The sequence below is a fragment of the Palaemon carinicauda genome, chromosome 9 (genome assembly GCF_036898095.1).
Source record: "Palaemon carinicauda isolate YSFRI2023 chromosome 9, ASM3689809v2, whole genome shotgun sequence".
Taxonomy (NCBI): Eukaryota; Metazoa; Arthropoda; class Malacostraca; order Decapoda; family Palaemonidae; genus Palaemon; species Palaemon carinicauda.
In genome coordinates, this window is record NC_090733.1 from 126,485,511 (window position 1) to 126,499,273 (window position 13,763).

The following is a 13,763-nucleotide window of genomic DNA, read 5'->3' on the forward strand; positions in this document are numbered from 1 at the left end:
GAGACGTTACTAATCAGCCAACAACAACCCTACTCCTGTTTCCAGGAGTATGACTAGTACAGTGGTAACGTATCGCCTAGCATTCGCATGGCAGCAGATCGACCCAAGCAGGGAACCTGGAGTTTAAACTGTTGACTGGGGAGGCCACTGCTGTGGTTTGCCACCACAGTAGAGGGCTGGTTTTTGCCAGCTGATGTTCTGGTGGGCATCTATTCTGATGAAACGAACTGAAAACCGACACCGTTGTGGTGGCCGATGTGGTAACGTCCCTGCCTGACGCTCGCCAGACTGGGGTTCGAGTCCCACTGAAACTTGCTAGTTTCTTTGGTCGCTGCAACCTCGCCATCCTTGTGAGATAAGGATGGGGGTTTGGGGGAGCCTATAGGTCTACCTGCTGAGTCATCAGTAGCCATTGCCTGGCCCTCCTTGGTCCTAGCTTGGGTGGAGAGGTGGCTTGGGCGCTGATCATATGTAAATATATGGGTCAGTCTCTAGGGCATTGTTCCTGCTCGATAGGGAAATGTCATTGTCCCTCGTCTCTGGCATTCATAGGCGGCCTTTAAACCTTTGACCTTTAATAATTAAGTATGTCCAACAGTCTATTTTCTTTTATGAAGACCGTGCACCATAATATTAAAATAGAAACGTGGCAAGCACAGAAGTATAAAGTTGAAAAAAAATACATTGGGAAATCGTTCTCTTTTCAAGACTAATTTCTTCTTTCTATTGGCAGCGACCCTTGTTCTCACGAATCAAGATAAAACTGATAAGGCAAATAAGGCCTTTCTCTCTCTCTCTCTCTCTCCTCTCCTCTCTCCTCTCTCTCTCTCTCTCTCTCTCTCTCTCTCCTACACTAGGGCATACTAATCTATGTTATTTATCTTCCTCTTGTTTTTTCTTCAATTTTTATAGTTTAAACATGGAAGAATTAATGTTATAACTGTTATTTAAATTTTTTTTATTTCAATTGTTCATTACTTCTCTTATATTTTATCTATTTCCTTATTTCCTTTCCTCACTAAGCTATTTTTCCCCGTTGGAGCCCTTGGGCTTAAGGCCTTTTGCTTTTCCAACTAGGGATGTGGCTTACCAAGTAACAATAATAATAATACAAATGTATTATAGCCACAAAAGGAAAAATGAAAAGACTCGATTGGAGTTAGTACTTTCATCCACTCAGGACATTATCAAACTCAGCAATGAGAATACATATACAAAGACATCATATTTATTCTGGAGAAGGGGATCCAACAGCTGTCAGTTTCTTAATAATTCCGGAGAATCCAGATTTTAGATAAAAGGATAATACTGGATTAACGGAAAACAGACCCGGGCTTAGATTCCAATTTCTACCTTGAGTACAGGAGATTTTTATATTCATCACGTGTCAGCTTTCGTGATTTCTATACAAATACAAATAAAAACCAGTCGTTTCATATATATTTGCATGAAGACATCCTACTGTTATAAAAGCCATAAGCATATACATTCAATTTGAAGTAATGGTCCCTGAAACTGTAACAAGGTTCTCTAGGACATCAACTAGAAGAATGGTAAACGTTTCAACATCGATTCCTTCAAGTTAAGTACGCTAAATGGAGCGCCCCTCTGCGCACAGTGTTAATTGACCTCTTGTCGTGAATGCGTTTCAGTACCAGAGAGAGAGAGAGAGAGAGAGAGAGAGAGAGAGAGAGAGAGAGAGAGGAGAGAGAGAGAGAGAGAGGGGGGGGGAAATGTAAGTAAAGTAGTTCACACATAACAAGAAGCCAATGATCGTATGATCATAGAGCAGTCAAGACTGCTAAAACTACATTTAAAACCTAAAGATACTTTCTTCTAGGATGGGAAATAAAATATATTTGGATTGGTATTTCAATAAATAAAAACACACACATTATGTATGTATATATATATATGTATATATATATATATATATATATATATATATATATATATATATATATACACACACAAATATACACATGTATATGTATGTATAAGTATGTGTGTGCATATATATATATATATATATATATATATATATATATATATATATATATATAGATAGATAGATAGATAGATATACATATATATAAATAATACAAAGAATGCGTATATGCACAACATATGTAATTGACCTGATATTTAACAGATTAATGTATGGCAATACAAAAACACGAAATACAACGTGTAACACGCACAATTCTGTAACAAACTGTAATATGCCTCACGGGGAAACGACAAGAAAGGGCACAACACCAAGAAGCGAAAATACTGTCTAATGTTTTCTGGCAGTGTGCCTACCCAGTGCCAATGTTGCACTGCCTCGGAAAAAGATTACAGAGGGGGAAAGACTCGGAGGGAGAGGGGGAGGGGGAGGGGACCTCGCGGGGTGGTGGAGGAAGAGCTGGGGTGGTGGTTATGGATTGGAGAAGACTCGTAAAGGATTTATTGGAAAAATAAGAGAGATTCGAAGGAGGCGGCGTTGTAGTATGTACGTCTAAGGATGGCAAAAAGGGACTAGGAGGATGGGAAACTTACAAATCAACAATAGAGCACATGATTATGAAATTAAACCAAATCAGAGTCAACAATATTATTATTATTATGAATAGCTAAGTTACAACCCTAGTTGTAAAAGCAGGATGCTATAAGCCCAAGAGCTCCATTATTTATCATTATTATGATTATCATCTTTACTAGCTAAGCTACAACCCTAGTTGGAAAAGCAGGATGCTATAAGCCCAAGAGCTCCATTATTTATCATTATTATGATTATCATCTTTACTAGCTAAGCTACAACCCTAGTTGTAAAAGCAAGATGCTATAAGCCCAACAGCTCCGTTATTTATCATTATTATGATTATCATCTTTACTAGCTAAGCTACTACCCTAGTTGTAAAAGCAAGATGCTATAAGCCCAAGAGCTCCATTATTTATCATTATTATGATTATCATCTTTACTAGCTAAGCTACAACCCTAGTTGGAAAAAGCAAGATGCTATAAGCCCAACAGCTCCGTTATTTATCATTATTATTATTATCATCTTTACTAGCTAAGCTACAACCCTAGTTGTAAAAGCAAGATGCTATAAGCCCAAGAGTTCCATTATTTATCATTATTATTATTATCATCTTTACTAGCTAAGCTACAACCCTAGTTGTAAAAGCAAGATGTTATAAGCCAAGAGCTCCATTATTAATCATTATTATTATCATCATCTTTACTAGCTATGCTACAACCCTAGTTGTAAAAGCAAGATGCTATAAGCCCAAGATCTCCATTATTTATCATTATTATTATCATCATCTTTACTAGCTATGCTACAACCCTAGTTGTAAAAGCAAGATGCTATAAGCCAAGAGCTCCATTATTTATCATTATCATTATTATCATCTTTACTAGCTAAGCTACAACCCTTGTTGGAAAAGCAGGATGCTATAAGCCCAAGGGCTCCAACAAGGAAAAATAGTCCAGTGGAGGTGGGTATTACAGGAAAAGTAATAACAATCAAAACAAAATATTTTAGAATAATTAACATCAAATTAGATCTATCATACATAAACTATAAAAACTTCACAAAAACTAGAGGAAGAGAAACAAGATAGAATCGCGAGCCCATTGGACCCTCAAGCATATTGTTTCGTGTGAATTGACAATATATCTAATCGTGTGGTTAACTTGGCTGTAGTCAAGAGAGCCACTAGGAATCCTCATGACGTCTTTAATGTAGTCAATCAAGAGAACTTGTTACAAGATGAGACACACAAGTAAGCGAAGGAGCACATACATCGACGAGGTCATTTCCTTTGAACTTATTTCCCTTCGCAAAATTTAAGGATAATCCAAGCGGATGAAATTGGGGAAGAGTAAAATTATATAAACTGGAGGGGCACTCAGTAGAGCACAGACCTCCTCCAGGCCAGCTAATTTCTCGACCTTTTGCTTGACCTTAACCTTTGACCTAAGACTTTCAAAATTGAATCACTTCCACGTCTTAACATAAAAATTAATCCCTCAAAGTTTCACTGCTCTGAGTAAAATTGTGGCCAGGAAGTTGTTCACAAACTAACAAACAGAAACAGGGGCGAACTCATTACCTCCTCCCAACTTTGTTGGCGGAGGTAATTAATGTTTCCAACGAGACAACCATCTCTGTCCCATTTTCTATTCACTGTCTGGTAATATTCATCCTTGGAGGGGCACTCAGTAGAGCACAGACCTCCTCCCAGGCAGCTAATTTCTCGACCTTTTTGCTTGACCTTAACCTTTGACCTAAGACTTTCAAAATTGAATCACTTCCACGTCTTAACATAAAAATTAATCCCTCAAAGTTTCACTGCTCTGAGTAAAATTGTGCCAGGAAGTTGTTCACAAACTAACAAACAGAAACAGGAGCGAACTCATTACCTCCTCCCAACTTCGTTGGCGGAGGTAATTAATGTTTCAACGAGACAACCATCTCTGTCCCATTTTCTCTTCACTGTCTGGCAATATTCATCCTCCTCTCCTCCTCCTTCTCCAGTCCCTGTCTTTATCACCTATCCTCTTTATGCTTCCACTTCTCATTGGCACTCAGGACTTTAATGACCCAAGAGGTTGTTGTTTCAACAAACGGCTCCCACCTAATCAAGCCTTTACAAAATGAACCGAGGCAAAGGACGCCTGATACTCTGATACATTTGTGTATGACACAAAGTAGTTGTATACAAATAAATCTATAACTTTACCACTATATATAAAGCGCGAAATAGGAGATGATGAATGGAGAAGTATTGAATTAAAATCTCAAGACAGAGACGACTGGGAAATCTAACCGAGCCCCTTTGCGTCAATAGGCGTAGGAGAAGATGATGATGATGATGATGTATATAATTTCCACCCTGAAGTTACAGAGTACACTTAGTTATGCACTATACCCGTTTTGTAAACAACATTCTAAACATATCTCCTCGTTACTTACAACTTACATGAAGTACATCCATTTCTTAATAGTACGTATAAAATACTTTCCTCAGTTCCTCGATGCAAGGAAACAGACCGTATCAATTCTACTAACTATTAAACAACCCAAACAAAATCTAAAGTTCGCCATGTAAAAGGATGATAAATTTCAACAGAATATATTCTTTTGAGCCGAACGGTTAGGACCGGGGCCCAAAATAACTGACCCACTTCTATCTATGTGATTAATTTTACACCAAAACACTTGTGTCGAAACGGTTTCCACACGACGGTGTCTTAACTCACTCGGTCCCCCAACGACCAATAAAAATTCTGGTTTGCTTAAATGTTCGCTTATAATTATTATTATTATTATCATTATTATTATTATTATTATTATCACTTGCTAAGCTACAACCAGAGTTGGAAAAGCAAGATGCTATAAGCCCAAGGGCTCCAGTAGGGAAAAATAGCCCAGCGAGGAAAGGAAATAAGGAAATAAATAAACAGTATGAGAAAAAATTTACAATATTTGAAAAACATCAACATCATCAAAACAGATATGTCATATATAAAATATAAAGAGACTTATGTCAGCCTTTTCAACATAAAAGCATTTTCTGCAACTTTTAACTTTCGAAGATTAACCTTATAGATTTTGAAGCATATTCAAGAAGGATGAAAATACGGCAATGGTCATAATAGCGGATTTTATTGCAGGGATATAGAAGGGAAGATAATTGAAGATTCCCAAGTACTGACCCACAATTACTTAGATATACCAAAAACAGAATGATAAATACTCTTATCATTAATATATAATAAATAAAATTGGATTTTATTTTTTATTTTTGGAGATGGTTTGGGAAGGGTCTTCGCACTCCCCAACAGAGACTAGTTCACTAAACGTTCAGCTGGGCTCCATAAGGCACTAGAAGAGTTGGAAAACCCAGACTTACATGGCTGAGGACTATGAAGCGCGAAGTAGATGATGGTGAATGAAGAAATATTGAATTAAAAGCTCAAGATGCTATAAGCCCAGGGGCTCCAACAAGGAAAATAGCCCAGTGAGGAAAGGAAAGAAGGAAAAATAAAATATCTTAAGAACAGTAACAACATTAAAATTAATATTTCCTCTATAAACTATCAAAACTTTAACAAAACAAGAGAAACAAGATAGAATAGTGTGCCCGAGTGTACCCTCAAGCAAGAGAACTCTAACCCAAGACAGTGGCAGACCATGGTACAGAAGGACACTAAGGGATGAAATTGTCTTCTTAATTATAGAGTAATACCACATAAGAGGGTTCTACAAGTTAAGGTTTAAAGGTTTGAAAAGGCCAATCATGAATGGCTGAGGCAAGCGACCAGTGACATTACTCTATCAAGCAGGACAATGCCCTAGAGACTGACCATATATACATATGATCAGCGCCCAAGCTCCCTCTCAACCCAAGCTAGGACCAAGTAGGGCCAGGAAATGGCTGCTGATGACTTAGCAGATAGACCTATAGGCTCCCCAAAACACTCCATGCTTAGCTCACAAGGATAGTGAGGTTGCAGCGACCAAAAGGAACTAAAGAGTTTGAGCGGGACTTGAACCCCAGTCTACCGTTCACCAGTTAGGGACGTTACCACACCGGCCACCACAACCCTAAGAATCACATATACGGGGATAAAACATTGACTATTCAGATATACAATATATCCGAAATGTTTGGAATATAAATAGCAATTAACACTATGGAACATACCAAAAATGGCCAATTCATTCTGTTGAAAATTCGATAATTCACGAGTAAGTGGATTTAAAACATTTAGTTCAATATCACAACTAAATCATCTTGTGAGAGAGAGAGAGAGAGAGAGAGAGAGAGAGAGAGAGAGAGAGAGAGAGAGAGAGAGAGAGAGAGAGAGAGAGAGAGAGTATTGTCGATAACTCTTATATGTTGAGTATCTGAATTTTCATTGAAAATTTCTTTTTTGCTTATATCTATTTTCAACCCCATATTTCTAAAAAGAAAAAAATGATTACAAATCAATCCAAATAAAGACTTGATTACACTATTTTTTTCTTTGGTTGATCATAAGAAATTAATAAACAAAATGGTTAATTAATAACAAAATTCCTACAATAGAGGCATTATCATAAATAAAAAAGAATATATTGTTCAAATGGCTACCTCTAGAGCACCTATATCATACAGGTACTCTAGTTACATCCATTTGCCTACTGAACCGATGGCCATATTTCACATGCATAAAGTAACATTACTTTTTAAGGAAATTGTTTAGTGTTGTCTCTTCTTAATAACGGCATCATGATGGGAGGAAGGACGCTGGTGAGTGGTACAACATGAACATACGCTACCGGGGTCTAGAGCCATGTCAGGCAGGGCAGCCGATCGGGACTACGGTCTATAACAAAGCCAAAGCAAAGCCCTTTAAAAAGAAGTCAACCGTGCTTACCCCATACAAAAATGTGGAAAGGGTCACGTTAATAATAGAAGAAGAAGAAGAAGAAGAAGAAGAAGAAGAAGGAGGAGGAGGAGAAGAAGAAGATGTTGAAGGAGGAGAAGAAGAAGAAGAAGAAGATGTTGAAGGAGGAGGAGAAGAAGAAGAAGAAGAAGAAGAAGAAGGAGGAGGAGGAGGAGGAGGAGGAGAAGAAGAAAAAGAAGAAGAATAAGGAGGAGGAGGAAGAGGAGGAGAAGAAGAAAAAGAAGAAGAATAAGGAGGAGGAGGAGGAGGAGGAGGAGGAGGAGGAGGAGGAGAAGAAGAAGAAGAAGAAGAAGAAGAAGAAGAAGAAGAAGAAGAAGAAGAAGAAGAAGAAGAAGAAGAAGAAAAAGAAGATTGACATAAAGGCAACAAACTTAAAACCGACACGTAAATGCTAAACCTGTTAGACGCCTCTCTTGCTATTAAATGAATAACATATGTTCAAAGTTGTAACACCTGTTTCCTTAATCTCTACAAACATATTACATTCCTACAGCGTCTATCTTTTCCAACTTTCACTTAAACCGAATCATCATCATAAAAGGCCATGACGATCCATCAAATTTTATAAATCGCGAATTTTCTCTAATTTAAATCGGAAATTCTCCGTAAAAATATACTGTTCTAAGCTGTATTTCGGTAAAATACTAGTGACCGTAATTTCTGCCCTACTTCAATGTTATCTTTTACTTCAATATATCCGTTTTTAAAACGGTAAATGCCCGGCAATATCTATTCCAATTTTTATGGCAAATTTCAAGTGTTTACTATAGTCAATTCTTTTTAGTAAGGCAGAATTGCAATGACTCGGAAAAGTTTCCTGATCGCTGATTGGTTGGACAAGATCATTCTAACCAATCAGGTAGCAGGAATTTTTTTCCGAGATAAAAGGACACCGCTGCGAGTCGGTGCAAATGTGTCTCATTAAAAAAAATGAATATAGTAATACCTTTGATAGCCGAATACTACCAATAATAATGCCCAAAACACAACACTTTCAATATCCTCTTCCCAGCCATGAAATTTAGTCACTCCATTACCGCTAACCTTGCTCTTTTTTTTCTCGGCTACTAACAGATTTTATTATTATTATTATAATTATTATTATTATTATCCAAGCTACAACCCTAGTTGGAAAAGCAAGATGCTATAAGCGCAGGGGCTCCAACAGGGAAAAATAGCCCAGTGAGGAAAGGAAATAAGGAAATAAATAAATGAAGAGAACAAATTAACAATAAATCATTCTAAAAACCGTAACAACGTCAAAACAGACATGTCATATATAAACTATTAACAACATCAAAAACAAATATGTCATAAATAAACTATAAAAGACTCATGTCCGCCTGGTCAACAAAAAAGCATTTGCTCCAACTTTGCATTTCTTCACTTACCATAGACACCCTTTTAATGTTTTAATATTGAGTCATTCAAAAATAATTTGTAATTTTCTAAATGTTTTCCATTCATGGAGCTACAAAGTCTTAACTTTTATAATGCTGCAAACCTTACTGTCAAAAATTTGCATTAAAAAACGGTAAAGGTCTGGCAACATTTATTCCCGGATTTTACCATTTTAAAACGGTTATATTGACGTAAAGGAGTGATATTACGGTCACCAACCCGTAAAAAGTTATAAAAAAGTAAGGTAAACTTGCGGTAGCCTGCATTTTACTGAAATACGGTTGAGAACGGTATATTTTTTACGTATAATTTCCGATTAAAATTACGTTTTTTTTTTTTATCATGCATTGTCATTTTCATTTCTGCAACCGTTACATTAATGTTATCAAGTGACAAAAGATTAAAACTTCACTTTGTAAAGGTTTAAAGCCCGCTCATGAATGGCAGAGGCAAGAGACAGTGACATTGCCCTAGAGACTGATCATATATACATATGATCGGCGCCCAAGCCCCACATCCGCACAAAGCTAGGACCAAGGAGGGCCAGGCAATGGCTCCTGATGACTCAGCAGGTAGACCGATAGGTTCCCCATAAACACACCATCCTTAACTCATAAGGATGGTTAGGTTGCGGTAACCAAAGAAAATAGGCTCCGTCTGGCAATCACCAGTCATTGACGTTACCACATCAGCCACCACAACCTTGGAAAGCAAATCAACTATCTTCATCTTCTTCTCTACTGCAGCACATCCCTTAGAATTGAAAATACCTAGAATGTTATTTAACTTTTCATCCATTCCTTTGAAATACCAGGCCAGTGTGCGGACTGAATTCCATGAGCCAGACCGTTTCGTAAATTTCACACAACACTGTGTTGAGATGGCTATCTAAATCTTTCCACTGTATATTTCTAAAAGAAAAAAAAAAAGAAAAAAATAACACGTGGCTGTATCTGGCCCTGCACCAAGAGCTTTACATCCTTGCACCAGACGTTACGTTGCTCTGATATGGAATATATTTCGGCAGTATGTTTAGGCCTTTATTACACACACATACATATATTATATTAATATCATACATATATATATACATATATATATATATGTTTATATATATATAATATATATATATATATATATATATATATATATATATAATAAATTCACACACACTTATACAGTATATATATATATATATATATATATATATATATATATATATGCATATATATACATATATATATATATATATAATACACACATATATAATATTTATATATATATAGATATATATATAAAACTAATATATAATTCACACTACAAACTGTATACATGGCACACACTAGAATCATAATATACAAACAATCTATTACGCATCTTAGTTTTATTAATTTTCAGTCTATTTCTAAATATCAATGCATGGCATATAACCTGCCACTTCCGAAATCAACCAATATTATAAGGAGACAAACTATGAAAGTCATAGCAGGAAAACAAATTGTTAATAACTGTTTGATTACAAAAATGAATTGCTTATATAACAAAAAGAGATTAATTGACCGCAAATTAAATGTCCATATAAGAGAAAAATGTTTATGAATAAAGGTAAAATGTAAATAAAATAGAATATTATTAAAATAGAAAATTAGATAAATAATTAAAGCCTTTAAAGATTATACTTTTTTTTGCTTACTATGATGAATGCAAGAGTTGATGGGAGAAGTACAAGAGGAAGGCCAAGGTTTGGGTGGATGGATGGAGTGAAGAAAGCTCTGGGTGATAGGAGGGTAGGTGTGAGAGAGGCAAGAGAGCGTGCTAGAAATAGGAATGAATGGCGAGCGATTGTGACGCAGTTCCGGTAGGCCCTGCTGCTTCCTCCGGTGCCTTAGATGACCGCGGAGGTAGCAGCAGTAGGGGATTCAGCATTATGAAGCTTCATCTGTGGTGGATAACGGGGGAGGGTGGGCTGTGGCACCCTAGCAGTACCAGCTGAACTCGGTTGAGTCCCTTGTCAGGCTGGGAGGAACGTAGAGAGTAGAGGTCCCCTTTTTGTTTTGTTTCATTTATTGATGTCGGCTACTCCCCAAAATTGGGGGAAGTGCCTTGGTATATGTATGTATGTATGTACTAATATCCCAGACTGCAACTTTATAGTAAAAAAAAACATTGGCATTAATTCTCCATGAAGCATATTTCAAATACTTCCCACTTATATTAAAGAGACAAAAAAAGATTAACAATAATTATGACTCTGCAGTATCATGAATACAGACGTAGGCGTAAGACTTGAAACAATTCGACAGAGCATAATTTTCTTTTTTATCCCTGATTCTAGTGACACTTGCGTCCTCTTCATTGCGCGAATGATTTCAAAAGACAGACAAAAGCCAATTTCGTAGAACTAAGAACAATTTACTATTATCATTATTATTATTATTATCATTATTATTATTATTATTATTATTATTACGAACTAAGTTACAACCCTAGTTGGAAAAACAAGATGCTATAAGCCCAAGGGCTCCAACAGGGAAAATTATCCCAGTGAGAAAAGGAAATAAGGAAATAAATAAACGAAATAAGTAATGAAAATCCAAAAAAAATATTTTAAAAACATTTAAAACATTAAAACCGATATTTGATATATAAACTATAAAAGGACTTATGTAACATTTGCTGCGAATTTGAACTTTAGAAGTTCTACTGATTCAACTACCCGATTAGGAAGATCATTCCACAATATCATAAGTATTTAACACATGCTGCAAAATCTGCAATTTAACTCCAGGCAACACTAGCAGGGGTAGCGAAAATTTTCTCTGCAACAGATCAATGAATTACTGTTGCTTATCCTTCCCGATCGAGAGAGAGAGAGAGAGAGAGAGAGAGAGAGAGAGAGAGAGAGAGAGAGAGAGAGAGAGAGAGAGAGAGAGAGAATCACTATCAACCTCAATTTTATTTGCTATATATATATGTATATATATATATATATATATATATATATATATATATATATATATATATATATATATATGTACCAACTGCATTAGTTTATTGAAATCCAATTGTATGGTCCATTACATTTGAGAGAGAGAGAGAGAGAGAGAGAGAGAGAGAGAGAGAGAGAGAGAGAGAGAGAGAGAGAGAGAGAGAGAGAGAGAAAATTTTCTTGCTCTTCAAATCCATCAATTACAGCTGCTGCTTACTGCCAATCAGGAGTAATATGAGCTTTACGAATATCAGCCAAACTCCGTTCTGTTCTTTTATTATTATTATTATTATTATTATTATTATTATTACTTGTAAAGCTACAATCCTAGTTGGAAAAGCAGGAAGCTATAAGCCCAGGGGCTCCAAAAGGGAAAATAGCCCAGTGAGAAAAGGAAAAAAGGGAAATAAAATATTTTAAGTAATAACATTTAAATAAATATATCCTATATAAACTATAAAAACTTTAACAAAACATGAGGAAGAGAAATAAGAAAGAAGAGTGCTCGAGTGTACCCTCAAGCAAGGATCCAATGTAGTAGTCTGGCCAGTCGAAAGACCCAAAAACTCTCTAGCGGTAGTATCTCAACGGGTGGCTAGTGCCCTGGCCAACCTACCTACATTAAGACAGAGCACTGACGGCCAAATTTAATATACACATATTGGAAAAAAAAGTGCTTTATGAGAGTCCTGGTCACTTATCAAAGCTATATATCAAAGAGAGAGATTTAAGACCAATGCTTAAGAAAATATTACGGTCTATTTCGATGGATGTCTACCCAGATACGAATTTCAAGAAAAAAAAACTCTCTCTCTCACGCCAAATTGATATAAAAAAAAATTCTAATAAACAACTATAAAATGATAGACCGTAAAACCTGCATCCATATGAGAGAGAGAGAGAGAGAGAGAGAGAGAGAGAGAGAGAGACAGAGAGAGAGAGAGAGATGGTGTTAATTATGTAACCTCTAACCTATGCAATTACACAGCAAACAACTGATTAACTCATAGTTTTAAATTTAAAAGGTAAAACAGTGATACACAGTATCTCTATGACAATTTCAGGACGAAGTCACAACTGCGAAAAGTCCCAAGCATTGAGACAGCAAGTACATACGACTTTACTTAAAAACAGGTTTAAAGGTCGATCATGAATGGCAGAGGAAAGTGACATTGCCCTATAGAGCAGGACAATGCCCTAGTGAATGACCATATGTACATATGATCAGCGCCCAGGCCCACTCTCCACCCAAGCTAGGACGAAGGAGGTCCAGGCAATGGCTGCAGATGACTAACGAGTTTTGAACGGGACTCAAACCCCCGGTCTGGTGTTCACCAGTCAGGGACGTTACCGCATCGGCCACCACAAGCAATTTTCTCACAAGTTACATCGAAGATCCATGAAATTCCGGAGAGAGAGAGAGAGAGAGAGAGAGAGAGAGAGAGAGAGAGAGAGAGAGAGAGAGAGAGAGAGAGAGAGTGCATCGTTCTTCGTAGCTATTTTGTTACTAAATTTGGCGAGACAGTCACACATGGAATTTTAGGAGGGCATTCAAATTCCTTAACTAAAGTGAGGTAAGAGCTCTGATTTATCATAATGTTTTAGTTCTTAAAATATCTAATTTTTAATAAAATTGCTCATAACTTCTCTTTTAGTTTACTTATTTTCTTGTTTTCTTTCTTCACTTGGCTATTTTTCCCTGTTGGAACCCATGAGCTTATAGCATCCTGCTTTCCCAACTAGGGTTGCAGCTTAGCAAATGCAAGTAATAATAATAATATAATAATAATAATATCAAAACATAAGGCAACAAATATCATCAGTACAATACATCAACGTAATTCACATAAAAAAATAAAGAATATAAAATTAAGATTATGCTATTTTCATCCAATTCAAACTAATCTTAGAAAGTTTTTTTTTTTTTTT

At 36.3% G+C, this 13,763-nt stretch overlaps 1 protein-coding gene across 1 annotated transcript in view; it reads right to left on the bottom strand.

The window, feature by feature from the left end:
* The window catches only part of LOC137646621 (uncharacterized), a 127,460-nt gene that overhangs the window by 61,754 nt on the left and 51,943 nt on the right, over positions 1 to 13,763 (bottom strand). The window lies entirely within an intron of this gene.